Source organism: Pelobates fuscus, chromosome 2, assembly GCF_036172605.1.
Source record: "Pelobates fuscus isolate aPelFus1 chromosome 2, aPelFus1.pri, whole genome shotgun sequence".
NCBI lineage: Eukaryota > Metazoa > Chordata > Amphibia > Anura > Pelobatidae > Pelobates > Pelobates fuscus.
In genome coordinates, this window is record NC_086318.1 from 355,712,139 (window position 1) to 355,733,907 (window position 21,769).

Sequence of the window (21,769 nt, forward strand, 5' to 3'; positions counted from 1 at the left end):
ACATTTCATGACTCCATCGATAGGAATGACCCTTGCCTAGCACCTGTCTTCTCTTCATCCACACTCAACAGGGCTGAAAGAACATTTGTGGTGGCTTTTTCAAAATTCCATGGTGTTCATTAGTAAGTGCTAGCGACCACCCAGCTATTCCTAAGGTTTGGTCTGATTGTCTCAAGCGGCAATTCACTGCCTTGATCCAGAAAATCTTTTTTTCCCAGAAATTCAATCAAACGTTACGTTCTGTTGGAAGACGTAATATAGGTCTCCAATTCTTTATTTCTTCCATTGCATTGAAGCATACAATAAATCAAAAGAAGTCAGGATAAAAAAATGATGAAAAAAAAGCTGAAAAGTTAAAATAAAAAGTGAAATTCTGGCTTAAAACTGGTCTCCAGAAAACATAGATAATAAAAATGATCAAGCCTAGGAAATGATTGTCGCTGCCTGCTTGATGCGGAAAGTAAGAGCCAAAGAAGACGGGTGCCGTGGCTGAAATTATCCTTCGTCAGAATTGGTGAAGTTCTCTATTTTTGTCAAACAAGCAAACACAGGGGAAAGCGCGAACGCAGTCCCCCACTACCATAAATTATGCAGTCGAGTTTCCCACATTTGAGGAAATCGCAGAGGTCAACTGGTACGGAGTGCAATGAACCAGCCTCACTCTGGGAGAGCCACCTTAGGGATCATGGCTATTGCTCCCCTGCCAGGTAAGTATGACATGACGGGTACATTCAAAGGCACGCCCGCTGGGAAGCCTTTCCTTTAGGCTGTGGTGAAATAATAAAGCAAGTTAAAAAAAAAAAAAAAAGAAGAGCAAATAAATAATCCAAATGATAGAAGGCTACAAAAGATTACCAAACCTCGTGGCTGATCGTTGTTTTCCTTAGCTACCAGTAATTTTAGTGCCTTCAGGTGGTTAGGTGTGAATAATTGAGCTGGATTCAGGGTGCGAAGGAGCAATTTGCATAAAGGCAAATGCTAGGCCAATGAGCCGAAGGATGGGAATTCGTAGCATGTAGTGAGAATAGTGTGCTGCCGGAAACAAGTGGATTCAGTGGGAGAGAAAGGTAAAAGGGAAATGCAAGGAAGCCAGCGGAAGGAATGGTGCAACAGAGCTCAGGAAGAAACGGGAGTCACGTAAGACACGCCCTAGACATGGGGCGCCATAAACTTTTTTTAAACCAATCTTTCAGTCTCCTTAGAGCCTGTCAAAAATTGCCAATGCTGACTGTATTTCAAGTCATCATGGCGGGGTATTGGGTAAAGTTTTCAATTAGCAATAATCACGCCTCGGATTGACCTCATGGGCTACGATACTGCCACTGCGCAAAGTTAACTGTTCAAGTGGGCCAGCTTTTAAGAGCTACCACGTAAGTACACTTTAAGACAGCGGTGAGAAAAAGTTCATGACCATAAGCCATTGCAAAGGATTGTGGGAGGCAATATTCTAATTAGGCCCGCTTCCTCCTACAGGGAAGCTTAAACCCCAACAAATTCCTCGGTCTTCTTATATGGCATCTTGGAATGGTTCCAAACCTATAACAGAGAGTGAGGGCAACCATATCTTGCAGCAAACCTTGTACAATTTTTTTTCTCTCTTTGGAAACAGTTTTGCCAAGATTCTACTACAGCAGCCATTAGGCAGAGTACACAATCCGCTGGTCTACGTTCGTCCCCAAAGTCACACATTTCATGACTCCATCGATAGGAATGACCCTTGCCTAGCACCTGTCTTCTCTTCATCCACACTCAACAGGGCTGAAAGAACATTTGTGGTGGCTTTTTCAAAATTCCATGGTGTTCATTAGTAAGTGCTAGCGACCACCCAGCTATTCCTAAGGTTTGGTCTGATTGTCTCAAGCGGCAATTCACTGCCTTGATCCAGAAAATCTTTTTTTCCCAGAAATTCAATCAAACGTTACGTTCTGTTGGAAGACGTAATATAGGTCTCCAATTCTTTATTTCTTCCATTGCATTGAAGCATACAATAAATCAAAAGAAGTCAGGATAAAAAAATGATGAAAAAAAAGCTGAAAAGTTAAAATAAAAAGTGAAATTCTGGCTTAAAACTGGTCTCCAGAAAACATAGATAATAAAAATGATCAAGCCTAGGAAATGATTGTCGCTGCCTGCTTGATGCGGAAAGTAAGAGCCAAAGAAGACGGGTGCCGTGGCTGAAATTATCCTTCGTCAGAATTGGTGAAGTTCTCTATTTTTGTCAAACAAGCAAACACAGGGGAAAGCGCGAACGCAGTCCCCCACTACCATAAATTATGCAGTCGAGTTTCCCACATTTGAGGAAATCGCAGAGGTCAACTGGTACGGAGTGCAATGAACCAGCCTCACTCTGGGAGAGCCACCTTAGGGATCATGGCTATTGCTCCCCTGACAGGTAAGTATGACATGACGGGTACATTCAAAGGCACGCCCGCTGGGAAGCCTTTCCTTTAGGCTGTGGTGAAATAATAAAGCAAGTAAAAAAAAAAAAAAAAAGAAGAGCAAATAAATAATCCAAATGATAGAAGGCTACAAAAGATTACCAAACCTCGTGGCTGATCGTTGTTTTCCTTTGCTACCAGTAATTTTAGTGCCTTCAGGTGGTTAGGTGTGAATAATTGAGCTGGATTCAGGGTGCGAAGGAGCAATTTGCATAAAGGCAAATGCTAGGCCAATGAGCCGAAGGATGGGAATTCGTAGCATAGAGTGAGAATAGTGTGCTGCCGGAAACAAGTGGATTCAGTGGGAGAGAAAGGTAAAAGGGAAATGCAAGGAAGCCAGCGGAAGGAATGGTGCAACAGAGCTCAGGAAGAAACGGGAGTCACGTAAGACACGCCCTAGACATGGGGCGCCATAAACTTTTTTTAAATCAATCTTTCAGTCTCCTTAGAGCCTGTCAAAAATTGCCAATGCTGACTGTATTTCAAGTCATCATGGCGGGGTATTGGGTAAAGTTTTCAATTAGCAATAATCACGCCTCGGATTGACCTCATGGGCTACGATACTGCCACTGCGCAAAGTTAACTGTTCAAGTGGGCCAGCTTTTAAGAGCTACCACGTAAGGACACTTTAAGACAGCGGTGAGAAAAAGTTCATGACCATAAGCCATTGCAAAGGATTGTGGGAGGCAATATTCTAATTAGGCCCGCTTCCTCCTACAGGGAAGCTTAAACCCCAACAAATTCCTCGGTCTTCTTATATGGCATCTTGGAATGGTTCCAAACCTATAACAGAGAGTGAGGGCAACCATATCTTGCAGCAAACCTTGTACAATTTTTTTTCTCTCTTTGGAAACGGTTTTGCCAAGATTCTACTACAGCAGCCATTAGGCAGAGTACACAATCCGCTGGTCTACGTTCGTCCCCAAAGTCACACATTTCATGACTCCATCGATAGGAATGACCCTTGCCTAGCACCTGTCTTCTCTTCATCCACACTCAACAGGGCTGAAAGAACATTTGTGGTGGCTTTTTCAAAATTCCATGGTGTTCATTAGTAAGTGCTAGCGACCACCCAGCTATTCCTAAGGTTTGGTCTGATTGTCTCAAGCGGCAATTCACTGCCTTGATCCAGAAAATCTTTGTTTCCCAGAAATTCAATCAAACGTTAGGTTCTGTTGGAAGACGTAATATAGGTCTCCAATTCTTTATTTCTTCCATTGCATTGAAGCATACAATAAATCAAAAGAAGTCAGGATAAAAAAATGATGAAAAAAAAGCTGAAAAGTTAAAATAAAAAGTGAAATTCTGGCTTAAAACTGGTCTCCAGAAAACATAGATAATAAAAATGATCAAGCCTAAGAAATGATTGTCGCTGCCTGCTTGATGCGGAAAGTAAGAGCCAAAGAAGACAGGTGCCGTGGCTGAAATTATCCTTCGTCAGAATTGGTGAAGTTCTCTATTTTTGTCAAACAAGCAAACACAGGGGAAAGCGCGAACGCAGTCCCCCACTACCATAAATTATGCAGTTGAGTTTCCCACATTTGAGGAAATCGCAGAGGTCAACTGGTACGGAGTGCAATGAACCAGCCTCACTCTGGGAGAGCCACCTTAGGAATCATGGCTATTGCTCCCCTGCCGGGTAAGTATGACATGACGGGTACATTCAAAGGCACGCCCGCTGGGAAGCCTTTCCTTTAGGCTGTGGTGAAATAATAAAGCAAGTAAAAAAAGAAGAGCAAATAAATAATCCAAATGATAGAAGGCTACAAAAGATTACCAAACCTCGTGGCTGATCGTTGTTTTCCTTTGCTACCAGTAATTTTAGTGCCTTCAGGTGGTTAGGTGTGAATAATTGAGCTGGATTCAGGGTGCGAAGGAGCAATTTGCATAAAGGCAAATGCTAGGCCAATGAGCCGAAGGATGGGAATTCGTAGCATAGAGTGAGAATAGTGTGCTGCCGGAAACAAGTGGATTCATTGGGAGAGAAAGGTAAAAGGGAAATGCAAGGAAGCCAGCGGAAGGAATGGTGCAACAGAGCTCAGGAAGAAACGGGAGTCACGTAAGACACGCCCTAGACATGGGGCGCCATAAACTTTTTTTAAATCAATCTTTCAGTCTCCTTAGAGCCTGTCAAAAATTGCCAATGCTGACTGTATTTCAAGTCATCATGGCGGGGTATTGGGTAAAGTTTTCAATTAGCAATAATCACGCCTCGGATTGACCTCATGGGCTACGATACTGCCACTGCGCAAAGTTAACTGTTCAAGTGGGCCAGCTTTTAAGAGCTACCACGTAAGGACACTTTAAGACAGCGGTGAGAAAAAGTTCATGACCATAAGCCATTGCAAAGGATTATGGGAGGCAATATTCTAATTAGGCCCGCTTCCTCCTACAGGGAAGCTTAAACCCCAACAAATTCCTCGGTCTTCTTATATGGCATCTTGGAATGGTTCCAAACCTATAACAGAGAGTGAGGGCAACCATATCTTGCAGCAAACCTTGTACAATTGTTTTTCTCTCTTTGGAAACAGTTTTGCCAAGATTCTACTACAGCAGCCATTAGGCAGAGTACACAATCCGCTGGTCTACGTTCGTCCCCAAAGTCACACATTTCATGACTCCATCGATAGGAATGACCCTTGCCTAGCACCTGTCTTCTCTTCATCCACACTCAACAGGGCTGAAAGAACATTTGTGGTGGCTTTTTCAAAATTCCATGGTGTTCATTAGTAAGTGCTAGCGACCACCCAGCTATTCCTAAGGTTTGGTCTGATTGTCTCAAGCGGCAATTCACTGATTTGATCCAGAAAATCTTTTTTTCCCAGAAATTCAATCAAACGTTACGTTCTGTTGGAAGACGTAATATAGGTCTCCAATTCTTTATTTCTTCCATTGCATTGAAGCATACAATAAATCAAAAGAAGTCAGGATAAAAAAATGATGAAAAAAAAGCTGAAAAGTTAAAATAAAAAGTGAAATTCTGGCTTAAAACTGGTCTCCAGAAAACATAGATAATAAAAATGATCAAGCCTAGGAAATGATTGTCGCTGCCTGCTTGATGTGGAAAGTAAGAGCCAAAGAAGATGGGTGCCGTGGCTGAAATTATCCTTCGTCAGAATTGGTGAAGTTCTCTATTTTTGTCAAACAAGCAAACACAGGGGAAAACGCGAACGCAGTCCCCCACTACCATAAATTATGCAGTTGAGTTTCCCACATTTGAGGAAATCGCAGAGGTCAACTGGTACGGAGTGCAATGAACCAGCCTCACTCTGGGAGAGCCACCTTAGGAATCATGGCTATTGCTCCCCTGCCAGGTAAGTATGACATGACGGGTACATTCAAAGGCACGCCCGCTGGGAAGCCTTTCCTTTAGGCTGTGGTGAAATAATAAAGCAAGTAAAAAAAAAAAAAAAAGAAGAGCAAATAAATAATCCAAATGATAGAAGGCTACAAAAGATTACCAAACCTCGTGGCTGATCGTTGTTTTCCTTTGCTACCAGTAATTTTAGTGCCTTCAGGTGGTTAGGTGTGAATAATTGAGCTGGATTCAGGGTGCGAAGGAGCAATTTGCATAAAGGCAAATGCTAGGCCAATGAGCCGAAGGATGGGAATTCGTAGCATAGAGTGAGAATAGTGTGCTGCCGGAAACAAGTGGATTCAGTGGGAGAGAAAGGTAAAAGGGAAATGCAAGGAAGCCAGCGGAAGGAATGGTGCAACAGAGCTCAGGAAGAAACGGGAGTCACGTAAGACACGCCCTAGACATGGGGCGCCATAAACTTTTTTTAAATCAATCTTTCAGTCTCCTTAGAGCCTGTCAAAAATTGCCAATGCTGACTGTATTTCAAGTCATCATGGCGGGGTATTGGGTAAAGTTTTCAATTAGCAATAATCACGCCTCGGATTGACCTCATGGGCTACGATACTGCCACTGCGCAAAGTTAACTGTTCAAGTGGGCCAGCTTTTAAGAGCTACCACGTAAGGACACTTTAAGACAGCGGTGAGAAAAAGTTCATGACCATAAGCCATTGCAAAGGATTGTGGGAGGCAATATTCTAATTAGGCCCGCTTCCTCCTACAGGGAAGCTTAAACCCCAACAAATTCCTCGGTCTTCTTATATGGCATCTTGGAATGGTTCCAAACCTATAACAGAGAGTGAGGGCAACCATATCTTGCAGCAAACCTTGTACAATTTTTTTTCTCTCTTTGGAAACGGTTTTGCCAAGATTCTACTACAGCAGCCATTAGGCAGAGTACACAATCCGCTGGTCTACGTTCGTCCCCAAAGTCACACATTTCATGACTCCATCGATAGGAATGACCCTTGCCTAGCACCTGTCTTCTCTTCATCCACACTCAACAGGGCTGAAAGAACATTTGTGGTGGCTTTTTCAAAATTCCATGGTGTTCATTAGTAAGTGCTAGCGACCACCCAGCTATTCCTAAGGTTTGGTCTGATTGTCTCAAGCGGCAATTCACTGCCTTGATCCAGAAAATCTTTGTTTCCCAGAAATTCAATCAAACGTTAGGTTCTGTTGGAAGACGTAATATAGGTCTCCAATTCTTTATTTCTTCCATTGCATTGAAGCATACAATAAATCAAAAGAAGTCAGGATAAAAAAATGATGAAAAAAAAGCTGAAAAGTTAAAATAAAAAGTGAAATTCTGGCTTAAAACTGGTCTCCAGAAAACATAGATAATAAAAATGATCAAGCCTAAGAAATGATTGTCGCTGCCTGCTTGATGCGGAAAGTAAGAGCCAAAGAAGACAGGTGCCGTGGCTGAAATTATCCTTCGTCAGAATTGGTGAAGTTCTCTATTTTTGTCAAACAAGCAAACACAGGGGAAAGCGCGAACGCAGTCCCCCACTACCATAAATTATGCAGTTGAGTTTCCCACATTTGAGGAAATCGCAGAGGTCAACTGGTACGGAGTGCAATGAACCAGCCTCACTCTGGGAGAGCCACCTTAGGAATCATGGCTATTGCTCCCCTGCCGGGTAAGTATGACATGACGGGTACATTCAAAGGCACGCCCGCTGGGAAGCCTTTCCTTTAGGCTGTGGTGAAATAATAAAGCAAGTAAAAAAAGAAGAGCAAATAAATAATCCAAATGATAGAAGGCTACAAAAGATTACCAAACCTCGTGGCTGATCGTTGTTTTCCTTTGCTACCAGTAATTTTAGTGCCTTCAGGTGGTTAGGTGTGAATAATTGAGCTGGATTCAGGGTGCGAAGGAGCAATTTGCATAAAGGCAAATGCTAGGCCAATGAGCCGAAGGATGGGAATTCGTAGCATAGAGTGAGAATAGTGTGCTGCCGGAAACAAGTGGATTCATTGGGAGAGAAAGGTAAAAGGGAAATGCAAGGAAGCCAGCGGAAGGAATGGTGCAACAGAGCTCAGGAAGAAACGGGAGTCACGTAAGACACGCCCTAGACATGGGGCGCCATAAACTTTTTTTAAATCAATCTTTCAGTCTCCTTAGAGCCTGTCAAAAATTGCCAATGCTGACTGTATTTCAAGTCATCATGGCGGGGTATTGGGTAAAGTTTTCAATTAGCAATAATCACGCCTCGGATTGACCTCATGGGCTACGATACTGCCACTGCGCAAAGTTAACTGTTCAAGTGGGCCAGCTTTTAAGAGCTACCACGTAAGGACACTTTAAGACAGCGGTGAGAAAAAGTTCATGACCATAAGCCATTGCAAAGGATTATGGGAGGCAATATTCTAATTAGGCCCGCTTCCTCCTACAGGGAAGCTTAAACCCCAACAAATTCCTCGGTCTTCTTATATGGCATCTTGGAATGGTTCCAAACCTATAACAGAGAGTGAGGGCAACCATATCTTGCAGCAAACCTTGTACAATTGTTTTTCTCTCTTTGGAAACGGTTTTGCCAAGATTCTACTACAGCAGCCATTAGGCAGAGTACACAATCCGCTGGTCTACGTTCGTCCCCAAAGTCACACATTTCATGACTCCATCGATAGGAATGACCCTTGCCTAGCACCTGTCTTCTCTTCATCCACACTCAACAGGGCTGAAAGAACATTTGTGGTGGCTTTTTCAAAATTCCATGGTGTTCATTAGTAAGTGCTAGCGACCACCCAGCTATTCCTAAGGTTTGGTCTGATTGTCTCAAGCGGCAATTCACTGATTTGATCCAGAAAATCTTTTTTTCCCAGAAATTCAATCAAACGTTACGTTCTGTTGGAAGACGTAATATAGGTCTCCAATTCTTTATTTCTTCCATTGCATTGAAGCATACAATAAATCAAAAGAAGTCAGGATAAAAAAATGATGAAAAAAAAGCTGAAAAGTTAAAATAAAAAGTGAAATTCTGGCTTAAAACTGGTCTCCAGAAAACATAGATAATAAAAATGATCAAGCCTAGGAAATGATTGTCGCTGCCTGCTTGATGTGGAAAGTAAGAGCCAAAGAAGATGGGTGCCGTGGCTGAAATTATCCTTCGTCAGAATTGGTGAAGTTCTCTATTTTTGTCAAACAAGCAAACACAGGGGAAAACGCGAACGCAGTCCCCCACTACCATAAATTATGCAGTTGAGTTTCCCACATTTGAGGAAATCGCAGAGGTCAACTGGTACGGAGTGCAATGAACCAGCCTCACTCTGGGAGAGCCACCTTAGGAATCATGGCTATTGCTCCCCTGCCAGGTAAGTATGACATGACGGGTACATTCAAAGGCACGCCCGCTGGGAAGCCTTTCCTTTAGGCTGTGGTGAAATAATAAAGCAAGTAAAAAAAAAAAAAAAAGAAGAGCAAATAAATAATCCAAATGATAGAAGGCTACAAAAGATTACCAAACCTCGTGGCTGATCGTTGTTTTCCTTTGCTACCAGTAATTTTAGTGCCTTCAGGTGGTTAGGTGTGAATAATTGAGCTGGATTCAGGGTGCGAAGGAGCAATTTGCATAAAGGCAAATGCTAGGCCAATGAGCCGAAGGATGGGAATTCGTAGCATAGAGTGAGAATAGTGTGCTGCCGGAAACAAGTGGATTCAGTGGGAGAGAAAGGTAAAAGGGAAATGCAAGGAAGCCAGCGGAAGGAATGGTGCAACAGAGCTCAGGAAGAAACGGGAGTCACGTAAGACACGCCCTAGACATGGGGCGCCATAAACTTTTTTTAAATCAATCTTTCAGTCTCCTTAGAGCCTGTCAAAAATTGCCAATGCTGACTGTATTTCAAGTCATCATGGCGGGGTATTGGGTAAAGTTTTCAATTAGCAATAATCACGCCTCGGATTGACCTCATGGGCTACGATACTGCCACTGCGCAAAGTTAACTGTTCAAGTGGGCCAGCTTTTAAGAGCTACCACGTAAGGACACTTTAAGACAGCGGTGAGAAAAAGTTCATGACCATAAGCCATTGCAAAGGATTGTGGGAGGCAATATTCTAATTAGGCCCGCTTCCTCCTACAGGGAAGCTTAAACCCCAACAAATTCCTCGGTCTTCTTATATGGCATCTTGGAATGGTTCCAAACCTATAACAGAGAGTGAGGGCAACCATATCTTGCAGCAAACCTTGTACAATTTTTTTTCTCTCTTTGGAAACGGTTTTGCCAAGATTCTACTACAGCAGCCATTAGGCAGAGTACACAATCCGCTGGTCTACGTTCGTCCCCAAAGTCACACATTTCATGACTCCATCGATAGGAATGACCCTTGCCTAGCACCTGTCTTCTCTTCATCCACACTCAACAGGGCTGAAAGAACATTTGTGGTGGCTTTTTCAAAATTCCATGGTGTTCATTAGTAAGTGCTAGCGACCACCCAGCTATTCCTAAGGTTTGGTCTGATTGTCTCAAGCGGCAATTCACTGCCTTGATCCAGAAAATCTTTGTTTCCCAGAAATTCAATCAAACGTTAGGTTCTGTTGGAAGACGTAATATAGGTCTCCAATTCTTTATTTCTTCCATTGCATTGAAGCATACAATAAATCAAAAGAAGTCAGGATAAAAAAATGATGAAAAAAAAGCTGAAAAGTTAAAATAAAAAGTGAAATTCTGGCTTAAAACTGGTCTCCAGAAAACATAGATAATAAAAATGATCAAGCCTAAGAAATGATTGTCGCTGCCTGCTTGATGCGGAAAGTAAGAGCCAAAGAAGACAGGTGCCGTGGCTGAAATTATCCTTCGTCAGAATTGGTGAAGTTCTCTATTTTTGTCAAACAAGCAAACACAGGGGAAAGCGCGAACGCAGTCCCCCACTACCATAAATTATGCAGTTGAGTTTCCCACATTTGAGGAAATCGCAGAGGTCAACTGGTACGGAGTGCAATGAACCAGCCTCACTCTGGGAGAGCCACCTTAGGAATCATGGCTATTGCTCCCCTGCCGGGTAAGTATGACATGACGGGTACATTCAAAGGCACGCCCGCTGGGAAGCCTTTCCTTTAGGCTGTGGTGAAATAATAAAGCAAGTAAAAAAAGAAGAGCAAATAAATAATCCAAATGATAGAAGGCTACAAAAGATTACCAAACCTCGTGGCTGATCGTTGTTTTCCTTTGCTACCAGTAATTTTAGTGCCTTCAGGTGGTTAGGTGTGAATAATTGAGCTGGATTCAGGGTGCGAAGGAGCAATTTGCATAAAGGCAAATGCTAGGCCAATGAGCCGAAGGATGGGAATTCGTAGCATAGAGTGAGAATAGTGTGCTGCCGGAAACAAGTGGATTCATTGGGAGAGAAAGGTAAAAGGGAAATGCAAGGAAGCCAGCGGAAGGAATGGTGCAACAGAGCTCAGGAAGAAACGGGAGTCACGTAAGACACGCCCTAGACATGGGGCGCCATAAACTTTTTTTAAATCAATCTTTCAGTCTCCTTAGAGCCTGTCAAAAATTGCCAATGCTGACTGTATTTCAAGTCATCATGGCGGGGTATTGGGTAAAGTTTTCAATTAGCAATAATCACGCCTCGGATTGACCTCATGGGCTACGATACTGCCACTGCGCAAAGTTAACTGTTCAAGTGGGCCAGCTTTTAAGAGCTACCACGTAAGGACACTTTAAGACAGCGGTGAGAAAAAGTTCATGACCATAAGCCATTGCAAAGGATTGTGGGAGGCAATATTCTAATTAGGCCCGCTTCCTCCTACAGGGAAGCTTAAACCCCAACAAATTCCTCGGTCTTCTTATATGGCATCTTGGAATGGTTCCAAACCTATAACAGAGAGTGAGGGCAACCATATCTTGCAGCAAACCTTGTACAATTTTTTTTCTCTCTTTGGAAACGGTTTTGCCAAGATTCTACTACAGCAGCCATTAGGCAGAGTACACAATCCGCTGGTCTACGTTCGTCCCCAAAGTCACACATTTCATGACTCCATCGATAGGAATGACCCTTGCCTAGCACCTGTCTTCTCTTCATCCACACTCAACAGGGCTGAAAGAACATTTGTGGTGGCTTTTTCAAAATTCCATGGTGTTCATTAGTAAGTGCTAGCGACCACCCAGCTATTCCTAAGGTTTGGTCTGATTGTCTCAAGCGGCAATTCACTGCCTTGATCCAGAAAATCTTTGTTTCCCAGAAATTCAATCAAACGTTAGGTTCTGTTGGAAGACGTAATATAGGTCTCCAATTCTTTATTTCTTCCATTGCATTGAAGCATACAATAAATCAAAAGAAGTCAGGATAAAAAAATTATGAAAAAAAAGCTGAAAAGTTAAAATAAAAAGTGAAATTCTGGCTTAAAACTGGTCTCCAGAAAACATAGATAATAAAAATGATCAAGCCTAGGAAATGATTGTCGCTGCCTGCTTGATGCGGAAAGTAAGAGCCAAAGAAGACAGGTGCCGTGGCTGAAATTATCCTTCGTCAGAATTGGTGAAGTTCTCTATTTTTGTCAAACAAGCAAACACAGGGGAAAGCGCGAACGCAGTCCCCCACTACCATAAATTATGCAGTTGAGTTTCCCACATTTGAGGAAATCGCAGAGGTCAACTGGTACGGAGTGCAATGAACCAGCCTCACTCTGGGAGAGCCACCTTAGGAATCATGGCTATTGCTCCCCTGCCAGGTAAGTATGACATGACGGGTACATTCAAAGGCACGCCCGCTGGGAAGCCTTTCCTTTAGGCTGTGGTGAAATAATAAAGCAAGTTAAAAAAAAAAAAAGAAGAGCAAATAAATAATCCAAATGATAGAAGGCTACAAAAGATTACCAAACCTCGTGGCTGATCGTTGTTTTCCTTAGCTACCAGTAATTTTAGTGCCTTCAGGTGGTTAGGTGTGAATAATTGAGCTGGATTCAGGGTGCGAAGGAGCAATTTGCATAAAGGCAAATGCTAGGCCAATGAGCCGAAGGATGGGAATTCGTAGCATGTAGTGAGAATAGTGTGCTGCTGGAAACAAGTGGATTCAGTGGGAGAGAAAGGTAAAAGGGAAATGCAAGGAAGCCAGCGGAAGGAATGGTGCAACAGAGCTCAGGAAGAAACGGGAGTCACGTAAGACACGCCCTAGACATGGGGCGCCATAAACTTTTTTTAAACCAATCTTTCAGTCTCCTTAGAGCCTGTCAAAAATTGCCAATGCTGACTGTATTTCAAGTCATCATGGCGGGGTATTGGGTAAAGTTTTCAATTAGCAATAATCACGCCTCGGATTGACCTCATGGGCTACGATACTGCCACTGCGCAAAGATAACTGTTCAAGTGGGCCAGCTTTTAAGAGCTACCACGTAAGGAAACTTTAAGACAGCGGTGAGAAAAAGTTCATGACCATAAGCCATTGCAAAGGATTGTGGGAGGCAATATTCTAATTAGGCCCGCTTCCTCCTACAGGGAAGCTTAAACCCCAACAAATTCCTCGGTCTTCTTATATGGCATCTTGGAATGGTTCCAAACCTATAACAGAGAGTGAGGGCAACCATATCTTGCAGCAAACCTTGTTCAATTTTTTTTCTCTCTTTGGAAACGGTTTTGCCAAGATTCTACTACAGCAGCCATTAGGCAGAGTACACAATCCGCTGGTCTACGTTCGTCCCCAAAGTCACACATTTCATGACTCCATCGATAGGAATGACCCTTGCCTAGCACCTGTCTTCTCTTCATCCACACTCAACAGGGCTGAAAGAACATTTGTGGTGGCTTTTTCAAAATTCCATGGTGTTCATTAGTAAGTGCTAGCGACCACCCAGCTATTCCTAAGGTTTGGTCTGATTGTCTCAAGCGGCAATTCACTGCCTTGATCCAGAAAATTTTTTTTTCCCAGAAATTCAATCAAACGTTACGTTCTGTTGGAAGACGTAATATAGGTCTCCAATTCTTTATTTCTTCCATTGCATTGAAGCATACAATAAATCAAAAGAAGTCAGGATAAAAAAATGATGAAAAAAAAGCTGAAAAGTTAAAATAAAAAGTGAAATTCTGGCTTAAAACTGGTCTCCAGAAAACATAGATAATAAAAATGATCAAGCCTAGGAAATGATTGTCGCTGCCTGCTTGATGCGGAAAGTAAGAGCCAAAGAAAACGGGTGCCGTGGCTGAAATTATCCTTCGTCAGAATTGGTGAAGTTCTCTATTTTTGTCAAACAAGCAAACACAGGGGAAAGCGCGAACGCAGTCCCCCACTACCATAAATTATGCAGTCGAGTTTCCCACATTTGAGGAAATCGCAGAGGTCAACTGGTACGGAGTGCAATGAACCAGCCTCACTCTGGGAGAGCCACCATAGGGATCATGGCTATTGCTCCCCTGCCAGGTAAGTATGACATGACGGGTACATTCAAAGGCACGCCCGCTGGGAAGCCTTTCCTTTAGGCTGTGGTGAAATAATAAAGCAAGTTAAAAAAAAAAAAAAAAAGAAGAGCAAATAAATAATCCAAATGATAGAAGGCTACAAAAGATTACCAAACCTCGTGGCTGATCGTTGTTTTCCTTAGCTACCAGTAATTTTAGTGCCTTCAGGTGGTTAGGTGTGAATAATTGAGCTGGATTCAGGGTGCGAAGGAGCAATTTGCATAAAGGCAAATGCTAGGCCAATGAGCCGAAGGATGGGAATTCGTAGCATGTAGTGAGAATAGTGTGCTGCCGGAAACAAGTGGATTCAGTGGGAGAGAAAGGTAAAAGGGAAATGCAAGGAAGCCAGCGGAAGGAATGGTGCAACAGAGCTCAGGAAGAAACGGGAGTCACGTAAGACACGCCCTAGACATGGGGCGCCATAAACTTTTTTTAAACCAATCTTTCAGTCTCCTTAGAGCCTGTCAAAAATTGCCAATGCTGACTGTATTTCAAGTCATCATGGCGGGGTATTGGGTAAAGTTTTCAATTAGCAATAATCACGCCTCGGATTGACCTCATGGGCTACGATACTGCCACTGCGCAAAGTTAACTGTTCAAGTGGGCCAGCTTTTAAGAGCTACCACGTAAGGACACTTTAAGACAGCGGTGAGAAAAAGTTCATGACCATAAGCCATTGCAAAGGATTGTGGGAGGCAATATTCTAATTAGGCCCGCTTCCTCCTACAGGGAAGCTTAAACCCCAACAAATTCCTCGGTCTTCTTATATGGCATCTTGGAATGGTTCCAAACCTATAACAGAGAGTGAGGGCAACCATATCTTGCAGCAAACCTTGTACAATTGTTTTTCTCTCTTTGGAAACAGTTTTGCCAAGATTCTACTACAGCAGCCATTAGGCAGAGTACACAATCCGCTGGTCTACGTTCGTCCCCAAAGTCACACATTTCATGACTCCATCGATAGGAATGACCCTTGCCTAGCACCTGTCTTCTCTTCATCCACACTCAACAGGGCTGAAAGAACATTTGTGGTGGCTTTTTCAAAATTCCATGGTGTTCATTAGTAAGTGCTAGCGACCACCCAGCTATTCCTAAGGTTTGGTCTGATTGTCTCAAGCGGCAATTCACTGCCTTGATCCAGAAAATCTTTTTTTCCCAGAAATTCAATCAAACGTTACGTTCTGTTGGAAGACGTAATATAGGTCTCCAATTCTTTATTTCTTCCATTGCATTGAAGCATACAATAAATCAAAAGAAGTCAGGATAAAAAAATGATGAAAAAAAAGCTGAAAAGTTAAAATAAAAAGTGAAATTCTGGCTTAAAACTGGTCTCCAGAAAACATAGATAATAAAAATGATCAAGCCTAGGAAATGATTGTCGCTGCCTGCTTGATGTGGAAAGTAAGAGCCAAAGAAGACGGGTGCCGTGGTTGAAATTATCCTTCGTCAGAATTGGTGAAGTTCTCTATTTTTGTCAAACAAGCAAACACAGGGGAAAGCGCAAACGCAGTCCCCCACTACCATAAATTATGCAGTCGAGTTTCCCACATTTGAGGAAATCGCAGAGGTCAACTGGTACGGAGTGCAATGAACCAGCCTCACTCGGGGAGAGCCACCTTAGGGATCATGGCTATTGCTCCCCTGCCAGGTAAGTATGACATGACGGGTACATTCAAATTCACGCCCGCTGGGAAGCCTTTCCTTTAGGCTGTGGTGAAATAATAAAGCAAGTTAAAAAAAAAAAAAGCAAATAAATAATCCAAATGATAGAAGGCTACAAAAGATTACCAAACCTCGTGGCTGATCGTTGTTTTCCTTAGCTACCAGTAATTTTAGTGCCTTCAGGTGGTTAGGTGTGAATAATTGAGCTGGATTCAGGGTGCGAAGGAGCAATTTGCATAAAGGCAAATGCTAGGCCAATGAGCCGAAGGATGGGAATTCGTAGCATGGAGTGAGAATAGTGTGCTGCCGGAAACAAGTGGATTCAGTGGGAGAGAAAGGTAAAAGGGAAATGCTAAGAAGCCAGTGGAAGGAATGGTGCAACAGAGCTCAGGAAGAAACGGGAGTCACGTAAGACACGCCCTAGACATGGGGCGCCATAAACTTTTATTAAACCAATCTTTCAGTCTCCTTAGAGCCTGTCAAAAATTGCCAATGCTGACTTTATTTCAAGTCATCATGGCGGGGTATTGGGTAAAGTTTTCAATTAGCAATAATCACGCCTCGGATTGACCTCATGGGCTACGATACTGCCACTGCGCAAAGCTAGCTGTTCAAGTGGGCCAGCTTTTAAGAGCTACCACGTAAGGAAAATTTAAGACAGCGGTGAGAAAAAGTTCATGACCATAAGCCATTGCAAAGGATTATGGGAGGCAATATTCTAATTAGGCCCGCTTCCTCCTACAGGGAAGCTTAAACCCCAACAAACAGAGAGTGAGGGCAACCATATCTTGCAGCAAACCTTGTACAATTTTTTTTCTCTCTTTGGAAACAGTTTTGCCAAGATTCTACTACAGCAGCCATTAGGCAGAGTACACAATCCGCTGGTCTACGTTCGTCCCCAAAGTCACACATTTCATGACTCCATCGATAGGAATGACCCTTGCCTAGCACCTGTCTTCTCTTCATCCACACTCAACAGGGCTGAAAGAACATTTGTGGTGGCTTTTTCAAAATTCCATGGTGTTCATTAGTAAGTGCTAGCGACCACCCAGCTATTCCTAAGGTTTGGTCTGATTGTCTCAAGCGGCAATTCACTGCCTTGATCCAGAAAATCTTTTTTTCCCAGAAATTCAATCAAACGTTACGTTCTGTTGGAAGACGTAATATAGGTCTCCAATTCTTTATTTCTTCCATTGCATTGAAGCATACAATAAATCAAAAGAAGTCAGGATAAAAAAATGATGAAAAAAAAGCTGAAAAGTTAAAATAAAAAGTGAAATTCTGGCTTAAAACTGGTCTCCAGAAAACATAGATAATAAAAATGATCAAGCCTAGGAAATGATTGTCGCTGCCTGCTTGATGTGGAAAGTAAGAGCCAAAGAAGACGGGTGCCGTGGCTGAAATTATCCTTCGTCAGAATTGGTGAAGTTCTCTATTTTTGTCAAACAAGCAAACACAGGGGAAAGCGCGAACGCAGTCCCCCACTACCATAAATTATGCAGTCGAGTTTCCCACATTTGAGGAAATCGCAGAGGTCAACTGGTACGGAGTGCAATGAACCAGCCTCACTCTGGGAGAGCCACCTTAGGGATCATGGCTATTACTCCCCTGCCAGGTAAGTATGACATGACGGGTACATTCAAAGTCACGCCCGCTGGGAAGCCTTTCTTTAGGCTGTGGTGAAATAATAAAGCAAGTTAAAAAAAAAAAAAAGCAAATAAATAATCCAAATGATAGAAGGCTACAAAAGATTACCAAACCTCGTGGCTGATCATTGTTTTCCTTAGCTACCAGTAATTTTAGTGCCTTCAGGTGGTTAGGTGTGAATAATTGAGCTGGATTCAGGGTGCGAAGGAGCAATTTGCATAAAGGCAAATGCTAGGCCAATGAGCCGAAGGATGGGAATTCGTAGCATGTAGTGAGAATAGTGTGCTGCCGGAAACAAGTGAATTCAGTGGGAGAGAAAGGTAAAAGGGAAATGCTAAGAAGCCAGCGGAAGGAATGGTGCAACAGAGCTCAGGAAGAAACGGGAGTCACGTAAGACACGCCCTAGACATGGGGCGCCATAAACTTTTATTAAACCAATCTTTCAGTCTCCTTAGAGCCTGTCAAAAATTGCCAATGCTGACTGTATTTCAAGTCATCATGGCAGGGTATTGGGTAAAGTTTTCAATTAGCAATAATCACGCCTCGGATTGACCTCATGGGCTACGATACTGCCACTGCGCAAAGCTAGCTGTTCAAGTGGGCCAGCTTTTAAGAGCTACCACGTAAGGAAAATTTAAGACAGCGGTGAGAAAAAGTTCATGACCATAAGCCATTGCAAAGGATTATGGGAGGCAATATTCTAATTAGGCCCGCTTCCTCCTACAGGGAAGCTTAAACCCCAACAAATTCCTCGGTCTTCTTATATGGCATCTTGGAATGGTTCCAAACCTATAACAGAGAGTGAGGGCAACCATATCTTGCAGCAAACCTTGTACAATTTTTTTTCTCTCTTTGGAAACAGTTTTGCCAAGATTCTACTACAGCAGCCATTAGGCAGAGTACACAATCCGCTGGTCTACGTTCGTCCCCAAAGTCACACATTTCATGACTCCATCGATAGGAATGACCCTTGCCTAGCACCTGTCTTCTCTTCATCCACACTCAACAGGGCTGAAAGAACATTTGTGGTGGCTTTTTCAAAATTCCATGGTGTTCATTAGTAAGTGCTAGCGACCACCCAGCTATTCCTAAGGTTTGGTCTGATTGTCTCAAGCGGCAATTCACTGATTTGATCCAGAAAATCTTTTTTTCCCAGAAATTCAATCAAACGTTACGTTCTGTTGGAAGACGTAATATAGGTCTCCAATTCTTTATTTCTTCCATTGCATTGAAGCATACAATAAATCAAAAGAAGTCAGGATAAAAAAATGATGAAAAAAAAGCTGAAAAGTTAAAATAAAAAGTGAAATTCTGGCTTAAAACTGGTCTCCAGAAAACATAGATAATAAAAATGATCAAGCCTAGGAAATGATTGTCGCTGCCTGCTTGATGTGGAAAGTAAGAGCCAAAGAAGACGGGTGCCGTGACTGAAATTATCCTTCGTCAGAATTGGTGAAGTTCTCTATTTTTGTCAAACAAGCAAACACAGGGGAAAGCGCGAACGCAGTCCCCCACTACCATAAATTATGCAGTTGAGTTTCCCACATTTGAGGAAATCGCAGAGGTCAACTGGTACGGAGTGCAATGAACCAGCCTCACTCTGGGAGAGCCACCTTAGGAATCATGGCTATTGCTCCCCTGCCAGGTAAGTATGACATGACGGGTACATTCAAAGGCACGCCCGCTGGGAAGCCTTTCCTTTAGGCTGTGGTGAAATAATAAAGCAAGTAAAAAAAAAAAAAAAAGAAGAGCAAATAAATAATCCAAATGATAGAAGGCTACAAAAGATTACCAAACCTCGTGGCTGATCGTTGTTTTCCTTTGCTACCAGTAATTTTAGTGCCTTCAGGTGGTTAGGTGTGAATAATTGAGCTGGATTCAGGGTGCGAAGGAGCAATTTGCATAAAGGCAAATGCTAGGCCAATGAGCCGAAGGATGGGAATTCGTAGCATAGAGTGAGAATAGTGTGCTGCCGGAAACAAGTGGATTCAGTGGGAGAGAAAGGTAAAAGGGAAATGCAAGGAAGCCAGCGGAAGGAATGGTGCAACAGAGCTCAGGAAGAAACGGGAGTCACGTAAGACACGCCCTAGACATGGGGCGCCATAAACTTTTTTTAAATCAATCTTTCAGTCTCCTTAGAGCCTGTCAAAAATTGCCAATGCTGACTGTATTTCAAGTCATCATGGCGGGGTATTGGGTAAAGTTTTCAATTAGCAATAATCACGCCTCGGATTGACCTCATGGGCTACGATACTGCCACTGCGCAAAGTTAACTGTTCAAGTGGGCCAGCTTTTAAGAGCTACCACGTAAGGACACTTTAAGACAGCGGTGAGAAAAAGTTCATGACCATAAGCCATTGCAAAGGATTGTGGGAGGCAATATTCTAATTAGGCCCGCTTCCTCCTACAGGGAAGCTTAAACCCCAACAAATTCCTCGGTCTTCTTATATGGCATCTTGGAATGGTTCCAAACCTATAACAGAGAGTGAGGGCAACCATATCTTGCAGCAAACCTTGTACAATTTTTTTTCTCTCTTTGGAAACGGTTTTGCCAAGATTCTACTACAGCAGCCATTAGGCAGAGTACACAATCCGCTGGTCTACGTTCGTCCCCAAAGTCACACATTTCATGACTCCATCGATAGGAATGACCCTTGCCTAGCACCTGTCTTCTCTTCATCCACACTCAACAGGGCTGAAAGAACATTTGTGGTGGCTTTTTCAAAATTCCATGGTGTTCATTAGTAAGTGCTAGCGACCACCCAGCTATTCCTAAGGTTTGGTCTGATTGTCTCAAGCGGCAATTCACTGCCTTGATCCAGAAAATCTTTGTTTCCCAGAAATTCAATCAAACGTTAGGTTCTGTTGGAAGACGTAATATAGGTCTCCAATTCTTTATTTCTTCCATTGCATTGAAGCATACAATAAATCAAAAGAAGTCAGGATAAAAAAATGATGAAAAAAAAGCTGAAAAGTTAAAATAAAAAGTGAAATTCTGGCTTAAAACTGGTCTCCAGAAAACATAGATAATAAAAATGATCAAGCCTAAGAAATGATTGTCGCTGCCTGCTTGATGCGGAAAGTAAGAGCCAAAGAAGACAGGTGCCGTGGCTGAAATTATCCTTCGTCAGAATTGGTGAAGTTCTCTATTTTTGTCAAACAAGCAAACACAGGGGAAAGCGCGAACGCAGTCCCCCACTACCATAAATTATGCAGTTGAGTTTCCCACATTTGAGGAAATCGCAGAGGTCAACTGGTACGGAGTGCAATGAACCAGCCTCACTCTGGGAGAGCCACCTTAGGAATCATGGCTATTGCTCCCCTGCCAGGTAAGTATGACATGACGGGTACATTCAAAGGCACGCCCGCTGGGAAGCCTTTCCTTTAGGCTGTGGTGAAATAATAAAGCAAGTTAAAAAAAAAAAAAGAAGAGCAAATAAATAATCCAAATGATAGAAGGCTACAAAAGATTACCAAACCTCGTGGCTGATCGTTGTTTTCCTTTGCTACCAGTAATTTTAGTGCCTTCAGGTGGTTAGGTGTGAATAATTGAGCTGGATTCAGGGTGCGAAGGAGCAATTTGCATAAAGGCAAATGCTAGGCCAATGAGCCGAAGGATGGGAATTCGTAGCATAGAGTGAGAATAGTGTGCTGCCGGAAACAAGTGGATTCAGTGGGAGAGAAAGGTAAAAGGGAAATGCTAAGAAGCCAGCGGAAGGAATGGTGCAACAGAGCTCAGGAAGAAACGGGAGTCACGTAAGACACGCCCTAGACATGGGGCGCCATAAACTTTTTTAAAACCAATCTTTCAGTCTCCTTAGAGCCTGTCAAAAATTGCCAATGCTGACTGTATTTCAAGTCATCATGGCGGGGTATTGGGTAAAGTTTTCAATTAGCAATAATCACGCCTCGGATTGACCTCATGGGCTACGATACTGCCACTGCGCAAAGTTAACTGTTCAAGTGGGCCAGCTTTTAAGAGCTACCACGTAAGGAAACTTTAAGACAGCGGTGAGAAAAAGTTCATGACCATAAGCCATTGCAAAGGATTGTGGGAGGCAATATTCTAATTAGGCCCGCTTGCTCCTACAGGGAAGCTTAAACCCCAACAAATTCCTCGGTCTTCTTATATGGCATCTTGGAATGGTTCCAAACCTATAACAGAGAGTGAGGGCAACCATATCTTGCAGCAAACCTTGTACAATTTTTTTTCTCTCTTTGGAAACGGTTTTGCCAAGATTCTACTACAGCAGCCATTAGGCAGAGTACA

The 21,769-nt window shown here is 42.8% G+C and overlaps 26 non-coding genes across 26 annotated transcripts; all 26 read right to left on the reverse strand.

The window, feature by feature from the left end:
* Positions 1-548: 548 nt before the first annotated feature.
* On the reverse strand, positions 549-715 carry LOC134590157 (U1 spliceosomal RNA). The gene has a single exon (XR_010087123.1). It is a non-coding gene; the product is annotated as a U1 spliceosomal RNA (small nuclear RNA).
* A 478-nt stretch (positions 716-1,193) lies between these two features.
* Positions 1,194-1,334, reverse strand: LOC134593022 (U4 spliceosomal RNA). Its single transcript, XR_010089564.1, has one exon. It is a non-coding gene; the product is annotated as a U4 spliceosomal RNA (small nuclear RNA).
* Positions 1,335-2,233: 899 nt separating this feature from the next.
* On the reverse strand, positions 2,234-2,400 carry LOC134591201 (U1 spliceosomal RNA). The gene has a single exon (XR_010088013.1). It is a non-coding gene; the product is annotated as a U1 spliceosomal RNA (small nuclear RNA).
* Positions 2,401-2,878: 478 nt separating this feature from the next.
* LOC134593023 (U4 spliceosomal RNA) lies at positions 2,879-3,019 on the reverse strand. Its single transcript, XR_010089565.1, has one exon. It is a non-coding gene; the product is annotated as a U4 spliceosomal RNA (small nuclear RNA).
* An 899-nt stretch (positions 3,020-3,918) lies between these two features.
* LOC134591471 (U1 spliceosomal RNA) lies at positions 3,919-4,085 on the reverse strand. Its single transcript, XR_010088246.1, has one exon. It is a non-coding gene; the product is annotated as a U1 spliceosomal RNA (small nuclear RNA).
* A 468-nt stretch (positions 4,086-4,553) lies between these two features.
* Positions 4,554-4,694, reverse strand: LOC134593024 (U4 spliceosomal RNA). Its single transcript, XR_010089566.1, has one exon. It is a non-coding gene; the product is annotated as a U4 spliceosomal RNA (small nuclear RNA).
* Positions 4,695-5,593: 899 nt separating this feature from the next.
* On the reverse strand, positions 5,594-5,760 carry LOC134591452 (U1 spliceosomal RNA). Its single transcript, XR_010088230.1, has one exon. It is a non-coding gene; the product is annotated as a U1 spliceosomal RNA (small nuclear RNA).
* A 477-nt stretch (positions 5,761-6,237) lies between these two features.
* On the reverse strand, positions 6,238-6,378 carry LOC134593025 (U4 spliceosomal RNA). Its single transcript, XR_010089567.1, has one exon. It is a non-coding gene; the product is annotated as a U4 spliceosomal RNA (small nuclear RNA).
* An 899-nt stretch (positions 6,379-7,277) lies between these two features.
* LOC134591473 (U1 spliceosomal RNA) lies at positions 7,278-7,444 on the reverse strand. Its single transcript, XR_010088247.1, has one exon. It is a non-coding gene; the product is annotated as a U1 spliceosomal RNA (small nuclear RNA).
* Positions 7,445-7,912: 468 nt separating this feature from the next.
* On the reverse strand, positions 7,913-8,053 carry LOC134593026 (U4 spliceosomal RNA). Its single transcript, XR_010089568.1, has one exon. It is a non-coding gene; the product is annotated as a U4 spliceosomal RNA (small nuclear RNA).
* Positions 8,054-8,952: 899 nt separating this feature from the next.
* On the reverse strand, positions 8,953-9,119 carry LOC134591453 (U1 spliceosomal RNA). Its single transcript, XR_010088231.1, has one exon. It is a non-coding gene; the product is annotated as a U1 spliceosomal RNA (small nuclear RNA).
* A 477-nt stretch (positions 9,120-9,596) lies between these two features.
* On the reverse strand, positions 9,597-9,737 carry LOC134593027 (U4 spliceosomal RNA). The gene has a single exon (XR_010089569.1). It is a non-coding gene; the product is annotated as a U4 spliceosomal RNA (small nuclear RNA).
* Positions 9,738-10,636: 899 nt separating this feature from the next.
* LOC134591474 (U1 spliceosomal RNA) lies at positions 10,637-10,803 on the reverse strand. Its single transcript, XR_010088248.1, has one exon. It is a non-coding gene; the product is annotated as a U1 spliceosomal RNA (small nuclear RNA).
* Positions 10,804-11,271: 468 nt separating this feature from the next.
* On the reverse strand, positions 11,272-11,412 carry LOC134593028 (U4 spliceosomal RNA). The gene has a single exon (XR_010089570.1). It is a non-coding gene; the product is annotated as a U4 spliceosomal RNA (small nuclear RNA).
* An 899-nt stretch (positions 11,413-12,311) lies between these two features.
* LOC134591331 (U1 spliceosomal RNA) lies at positions 12,312-12,478 on the reverse strand. The gene has a single exon (XR_010088126.1). It is a non-coding gene; the product is annotated as a U1 spliceosomal RNA (small nuclear RNA).
* A 475-nt stretch (positions 12,479-12,953) lies between these two features.
* Positions 12,954-13,094, reverse strand: LOC134591959 (U4 spliceosomal RNA). The gene has a single exon (XR_010088653.1). It is a non-coding gene; the product is annotated as a U4 spliceosomal RNA (small nuclear RNA).
* An 899-nt stretch (positions 13,095-13,993) lies between these two features.
* Positions 13,994-14,160, reverse strand: LOC134590387 (U1 spliceosomal RNA). Its single transcript, XR_010087319.1, has one exon. It is a non-coding gene; the product is annotated as a U1 spliceosomal RNA (small nuclear RNA).
* Positions 14,161-14,639: 479 nt separating this feature from the next.
* LOC134593029 (U4 spliceosomal RNA) lies at positions 14,640-14,780 on the reverse strand. Its single transcript, XR_010089571.1, has one exon. It is a non-coding gene; the product is annotated as a U4 spliceosomal RNA (small nuclear RNA).
* An 899-nt stretch (positions 14,781-15,679) lies between these two features.
* Positions 15,680-15,846, reverse strand: LOC134590799 (U1 spliceosomal RNA). Its single transcript, XR_010087670.1, has one exon. It is a non-coding gene; the product is annotated as a U1 spliceosomal RNA (small nuclear RNA).
* Positions 15,847-16,316: 470 nt separating this feature from the next.
* On the reverse strand, positions 16,317-16,457 carry LOC134591898 (U4 spliceosomal RNA). Its single transcript, XR_010088599.1, has one exon. It is a non-coding gene; the product is annotated as a U4 spliceosomal RNA (small nuclear RNA).
* An 851-nt stretch (positions 16,458-17,308) lies between these two features.
* On the reverse strand, positions 17,309-17,475 carry LOC134589626 (U1 spliceosomal RNA). Its single transcript, XR_010086672.1, has one exon. It is a non-coding gene; the product is annotated as a U1 spliceosomal RNA (small nuclear RNA).
* Positions 17,476-17,945: 470 nt separating this feature from the next.
* LOC134593345 (U4 spliceosomal RNA) lies at positions 17,946-18,086 on the reverse strand. The gene has a single exon (XR_010089840.1). It is a non-coding gene; the product is annotated as a U4 spliceosomal RNA (small nuclear RNA).
* An 899-nt stretch (positions 18,087-18,985) lies between these two features.
* On the reverse strand, positions 18,986-19,152 carry LOC134591332 (U1 spliceosomal RNA). Its single transcript, XR_010088127.1, has one exon. It is a non-coding gene; the product is annotated as a U1 spliceosomal RNA (small nuclear RNA).
* Positions 19,153-19,629: 477 nt separating this feature from the next.
* LOC134593031 (U4 spliceosomal RNA) lies at positions 19,630-19,770 on the reverse strand. The gene has a single exon (XR_010089572.1). It is a non-coding gene; the product is annotated as a U4 spliceosomal RNA (small nuclear RNA).
* Positions 19,771-20,669: 899 nt separating this feature from the next.
* LOC134591333 (U1 spliceosomal RNA) lies at positions 20,670-20,836 on the reverse strand. The gene has a single exon (XR_010088128.1). It is a non-coding gene; the product is annotated as a U1 spliceosomal RNA (small nuclear RNA).
* Positions 20,837-21,311: 475 nt separating this feature from the next.
* Positions 21,312-21,452, reverse strand: LOC134593033 (U4 spliceosomal RNA). Its single transcript, XR_010089573.1, has one exon. It is a non-coding gene; the product is annotated as a U4 spliceosomal RNA (small nuclear RNA).
* Positions 21,453-21,769: the final 317 nt, after the last annotated feature.